The sequence below is a fragment of the Microcaecilia unicolor genome, chromosome 12 (genome assembly GCF_901765095.1).
Source record: "Microcaecilia unicolor chromosome 12, aMicUni1.1, whole genome shotgun sequence".
In the NCBI taxonomy this organism is placed as follows: Eukaryota; Metazoa; Chordata; class Amphibia; order Gymnophiona; family Siphonopidae; genus Microcaecilia; species Microcaecilia unicolor.
In genome coordinates this window covers 93,786,159-93,792,158 of record NC_044042.1, presented here as the reverse complement: position 1 = coordinate 93,792,158, position 6,000 = coordinate 93,786,159, and the positions used below count along the sequence as shown (strand labels likewise).

The 6,000-nt window shown below is 43.9% G+C and overlaps 1 protein-coding gene across 8 annotated transcripts in view; it reads left to right on the top strand.

Annotated features, from left to right (window-relative positions):
* The first annotated feature begins 630 nt into the window (after positions 1 to 630).
* MAPT (microtubule associated protein tau) overlaps positions 631 to 6,000 on the top strand; it is a 344,430-nt gene continuing 339,060 nt past the window's right edge. For 7 of the 8 annotated variants that reach the window (XM_030220786.1, XM_030220784.1, XM_030220781.1 and 4 more), the window contains exon 1: positions 1,083 to 1,158. The gene's annotated coding sequence lies outside the window, so the exon portion shown is untranslated. Of the gene's footprint in view, positions 835 to 1,082; positions 1,159 to 6,000 lie in introns of those variants that run through there. The other variant, XM_030220780.1, reaches the window with a different exon arrangement.

The following is a 6,000-nucleotide window of genomic DNA, read 5'->3' as shown; positions in this document are numbered from 1 at the left end:
GGGGCGGGGTTAGTGACGTTTTTGGGTGGGGTTAATGATGTTTTGGGCGGGGTTAGTGACGTGGGAGGCGGGGCCGATGACGTAGGAGGCGGGGCCGATGACGGGGAGGCGGGGCCGATGACGTGGGAGGCGGGGCCGATGACGGGGAGGCGGGGCCGGTGACGTGGAAGGCGGGGCCAGTGACGGCGGGGGCGGGCGTGATGACGCGGGGGTGGGGGTGTCAGGGGCGGGGTTTGTGTTTGGGCAGGTTTTGGGCTGTTTTTTGGGCTCGATCGGGCTGGAAAAAAATTTTCCACCTGGCAACCCTGCTGCAGATCTTACCCACATACTGGAGAATCCATTCCAACTAACCAACCATTCAACACCCCCCCTTTCTCTTATATAGGCACCTAATAATCCTTACTTACTGATTTAATTAGCTGAACGCTCCTTTTTCTTAATTAAACCTATTTGACACTCTTGTTCGCTTTGTCTGTCTGTACTTACTAAACTGCAAGCTCTAAAAAGAAAAGCTTTATACAGCCCTTACCTATATCTGGTATCAACTATACAGATCATCTGTCTTTTTATATGTAATATATAAATAGCCGTGCATGCAGAGCGCTGCTCCTGTCGCGTTTGCGCCCCATAGACAAACCAGGACCCGCAAATTCCTACACGACCTACAGCTAATGCATTCGCGACGGTTTTCAGCTAGCAAATAATAAAAACGAATCATAATAGTCATATCTGACGGTATCTATCTCGCGCCCGGGACTGTATTTAAACGCCTCTCTTTAATTTCCTACGACAGCTGCGATGAAGCACCTCTCCCAAGAGACAGACAAAGGAGAGGTAGGCAACTTGGCACGCGCTTCCCCCACTAACCCGCGGATTGGAACGCGGGGAGGAGTCGAGGATTGGGGAGGTGGGGGGGTCGGCCTCCAGATTCGCGCGCGCTCACGTTCTGTCTCGCTCTTTCTTTTTGCCTGTCACGCGCGCTCGTTCGTTCCTTGTGCGCGACGCTCGCGCGCCTGCTCCTCTCTCCTCGTCGTCCCACTTTTCTCTCCCCGCCCCAGGCTCACGCCCCTCCCTCCCCCTCTGTCTCCTTTTTTTTTCTGTCACGGACACCGGTCTTCTTGCTTACTCTTCCTTCCTCCCTCCCTCAAGCCTTGGCAGGTAAGAAGCTGCAAAAAATCTTTTGCTTAAAATAGCGCTGTTAAGATAACGTCTCCTCCCCTTTCTCCCCCTCTGCTCTTGACTGAACCCCTGAAATTACTGGGGGTTCCATGCCTGTGGTATTAATGGCCCTCCACTGCTTGGCCTTATTTCTATAGTTGTCAGGATGGCTGCACTGTTTGAGCTTTGCGGAATCGCCTTAATGCTAGGGCGGGAGGGAGACCTCGGTATAACGGGAATAAAAAAACAGGTGGAAAATATATGGACGTCTCTGGCAGACACTCCCCGGCGACGGCAACAGATCTAAGGGATTTATAGCTATTGCTAAAATGCCAAACACCTACTGTCCTCTTAAAAAAAACCATTTGTATTTTTAAATGCTGGATTCGGTGACACCTTTAACTATGGGGGAGGGGGTATTGTTTATTTACACGTAAGGAGGGGCGCGTTCTGCACGGATGGTTTTTGTTCCAAATTTATTGTGCCTGTCAAAAAGGAAAAGTGGGAAGTGTTTGCACATGGGCTTTTTTTTAGGGTTCTCTCTTTTTTTTTTTTTTTTCTGCGTTGCGATGCAGTAGCAAATGTTAAATGTTTTGTAGGTGGGGGATTATACGGAGCTGCAGCCAAAACGTTCATGTGGCACCACCCGGGACGGATTGAGCTGTGTGTCTAGGGACCTTGAAATCCCCCAAGGAGAATTAAATAATATTTGATGAAAAAGAGTTAAGCTATATGTTGCTTTAATGAAAGGGCAGGTGTGTTGGGTGGGTCTATCAATTTTCTTTCGCCATACTCGAGCTATAGAATTGCTGATCTATTATATCCTGTATGCCGCTGCCTTGCCTGCATGAAGAATTGAGCTGCAATTTTCAGGCGTCACTCTGCATGCTTTTTACCAGCTCTTCGCAGACTCAGCTTGTGGATGGTTCTATTTTGCCTTAAGACCAAGGACGCTTTATGGTTCGTTCTGAAGAAGTTGTTAAGATGAAAATTTTTTTAAAGCCCCTTCTCCATTTATAATGGTTGTGCATAGGTTATTGGTGTTATGGGTTTATGCAGTAACAGTAGGTGTGGAAGCAGGGAGGTTTTTTTTCCTTATTCTAATTCGAAAAGGTGCCATATTTTAGGCTATTTTTGGATTGTATGATGTCTGAGATGATGTCTTTAATTATGGTCAAGATACTGCACTACCTTTTTGTAAGGTATGCCTTTAAATGGTATCATTTTTAAAAAATTTAAACTCATTTTGCCTATATTTACTACTTACCTGTGGGGAAAATAGATATTTTAATTCGTGCATTAAGATCTTTTGTTGAATCAGGGTATATGAATGACGATGCTGAGTGGGAATGCAGTGTAAATTATGACCTACTTCCATTATTATTATCGTGTGCAAACAGTGTCATGTGTAGTAAAGCCAGTCAATGGCAGCCTCGTCGGCTCCACAAAGTGGTGCCAAACCACTGTCCAGCCATGTAAGCAGACAAGAGTGGACACTAATATTCATCGTAGAGAAAATGGATTTTTGGGTACACCCAATTAGATCTGGATAGAAGAAGACTCTCTATGAGAGATTTAATGGTGCACATTTGCAAGTAGTGCTGGACACACCCCTTGAAGACCAGCATCGTTAGTGTGCAGTTTACATCTGTAAACTGTAGTATTTATATGATTCTTCTTTGTGTTAATCATTTTTAGTATTATATTAAAAAACAAAACTATATCATAATCTAGTAAGGCTTTTTATTTTATGCTTCTCATTGGTGTCTTTGTTCCTTGCTGGTGTCCATAGAAACGCAGGAGGGGAATACAAATTCCAGTTGGATTCATGTCTCTCTCTTTTTTTTTTTTTTATGGCAAGCTTCAAATACTGTACTACAAAATAGGGTCACAATTTAAACTAACCTTTGTGTGCATTTTTATTTTATTTATTTTATTTTTTTTTTTTTTGGGGGGGGGGGGAGGTAAGAAACTACAAATAGAGTTCTGTTTGGTCTGTGGTTAGTACTTTTAAGCTAACCTGGGTCCTTTGTCCTTTATTTCATTGTGGAAGCATTGAGAAGTGTTAGCGTCCCCTCCCCCCCATCTGTAATGATACAGGCATTAGTAATAATTGAATACTGGGCTTACTCTCATTCAGACTGTTCGGCTCTTGCAAAAAGAGAGAAGCTTTCAAACGAATCTCCCCTCCCCCACTACTTATTGATTTTCTTGCACATTAAGTGCATCCTGTCTCTTAGATATTAGCTATCATCAGGATAATAAAATATATATGTGTACATAGAGGAGACAGATTGGCCTATAATCAGCCTCTACAGTTCTTGGGAGGAACTAGCCTTGAGATGCAGGCCTTATAAGATAAACTGTTGGAATCTAGCTTTTGGGCTTATTTCGTTAAATCATAAAATCCTTTCTCTATCTAATATCAGTGTAAACCAGAGGTTCTCAACCCAGTTCCCGGGACACACCCAACCGGTCTGGTTTTCAAGATATCCACAATAAATAAGCCTGAGACAAAATTTGCATGGACTGCTTCTACTCTATGCAAATTGATCTCATGTTTATTCATTGTGGATATCCTGAAACCCTGACTGGTTGGGTATGACCTGAGGATTGGGGTTTTTTTTTTGTTACATTTGTACCCCGCGCTTTCCCACTCATGGGAGGCTCAATGCAGCTTACATGGGGCAATGGAGGGTTAAGTGACTTGCCCAGAGTCGCAAGGAGCTGCCTGTGCCTGAAGTGGGAATTGAACTCAGTTCCTCAGTTCCCCAGAACCAGAGTCCACCAGCCTAACCACTACACTGTTGCTACTATTTGAGATTCTACATGGAATGTTGCTATTCCACTAGCAACATTCCATGTAGAAGTCGGCCCTTGCAGATCACCAATGTGGCTGCGCAGGCTTCTACATGAAATGTTGCTAATGGAATAGCAACATTCCATGTAGAATCTCCAATTGTAGCAACATTCCATGTAGAATCTCCAATAGTATCTATTTTATTTTTGTTACATTTGTACCCTGCGCTTTCCCACTCATGGCAGGCTCAATGCGGCTTACATGGGGCAATGGAGGGCTAAGTGACTTGCCCAGAGTCACAAGGAGCTGCCTGTACCTGAAGTGGGAATCAAACTCAGTTCCTCAGGACCAAAGTCCACCACCCTAATCACTAGGCCACTCCTCCACTGTTGCTACTATTTGAGCTATTCCACTAGCAACATTCCATGTAGAATCTCCAATTGTAGCAACATTCCATGTAGAATCTCCAATAGTATCTATTTTATTTTTGTTACATTTGTACCCTGCGCTTTCCCACTCATGGCAGGCTCAATGTGGCTTACATGGGGCAATGGAGGGCTAAGTGACTTGCCCAGAGTCACAAGGAGCTGCCTGTGCCTGAAGTGGGAATCAAACTCAGTTCCTCAGTTCCCCAGGACCAAAGTCCAACACCCTAACCACTAGGCCACTCACTTGAGAACCCCTGGTATGAACAGGTGATCACAGGCATAGGAGCCAGTGCTGTGGGTGCTGGAGCACACCCAATGTTGAGTAAAACTCCTTCACAGTGTCCAGAAAGGTTAATTTCCACTGGGTGTAGAGCACCCAGTCATTTGGCTCCTATGGTCACAGGTGGTGAACAGTTGTCACTCCAGTAACATGCAGCTAGTTGTTTAGAAATGAAAATTGTTCTACATCTGAAAAGGCTCTATTTAAGAACTGTAATGTTTTTAGGATAAGAAATGCTAGTGGATGATCTCTTGCCTGCAGTTAAAGGAGCTACTGGTAACAGTAGACAAGAGTTCTTCATTGCAGGGTCTGGGGGTAGTAGTGGCCCCCATTGACCCTGGATATGGTTTCCTGACTTTTTCAAGGACGTCCAATATAGAAGTAAAATTTTATTGAAAGCGAACTCAATGCAGTACCATCATGTATCAGCACTGGAAGTGCCTTCTTCAGGAGTCTACATAAATACAGGAGAAAATAAAAACATCTTGGATAAAATATAAACAAAGGTATACATGTAAAAAAATATATATAAATATAATTAAATTGCAATGGAAAGGTAAAATCAGCTACAAGGCTAAACATTAATTAAAAAAGGACTTAGATATACAAAAAAACTCTAGAAAAATAATCCAAAAACAGTCTGAGAGAGGAACAAATTCTACAGCATTAATAGCTCCTTTCTTAGACTCTTTTTAGATTATATTTCTAGAGTTTTTTCAGACAGTTCAGACAAGTAGATTGTGTTCCCCAACCAACAGATGAAGTCAGGGAGCACTGACTTTGCAACATCTTTGCCAGTATGAGGATTGGTGCAGTCATCAGTATTCTCTGCCTCCAGGAGATAGTTGCAGTTTGGATTACTGTAGCAGCAGGATGTGGTGTCAAGCTCCAGGATAAAGAGGCTCAGAAGCTTGAGTACATCACAGGAGAGGGCACATAGCCCCATCATTGGGGTTGTACCTGGAGGAGGACTGGCAAGAAGAGGATGAAAAGGGGGGAGATCTCCCTTGAGAACCCCCTTCCTGGAAGAGGGATGCGTTTCCGTGGTTTGGCTTTTTCTGGAGGAAGGAATTATCTTGTCTTTTTGGGCATGTAACCACCTCCCTAAGAAAAGAGAGTGCTGGTAGAAAAAGCAATGAACAAAGATCAAATCCTTGATGGTATGACAAAGCCGTTTAGGTCTTTTGCCCTCTACAGGATGGTGTTTGGAGTGGAAGCCCCAGAAGTGGGGCTGAAGGGTACCAAGATTATGGGAAACTGTATCTTCTCCCTTGGGATGATATGAAGTAGCTGTTCCACCCTCCTGAAATGGAAACTTTTATGACAGCAGTGTC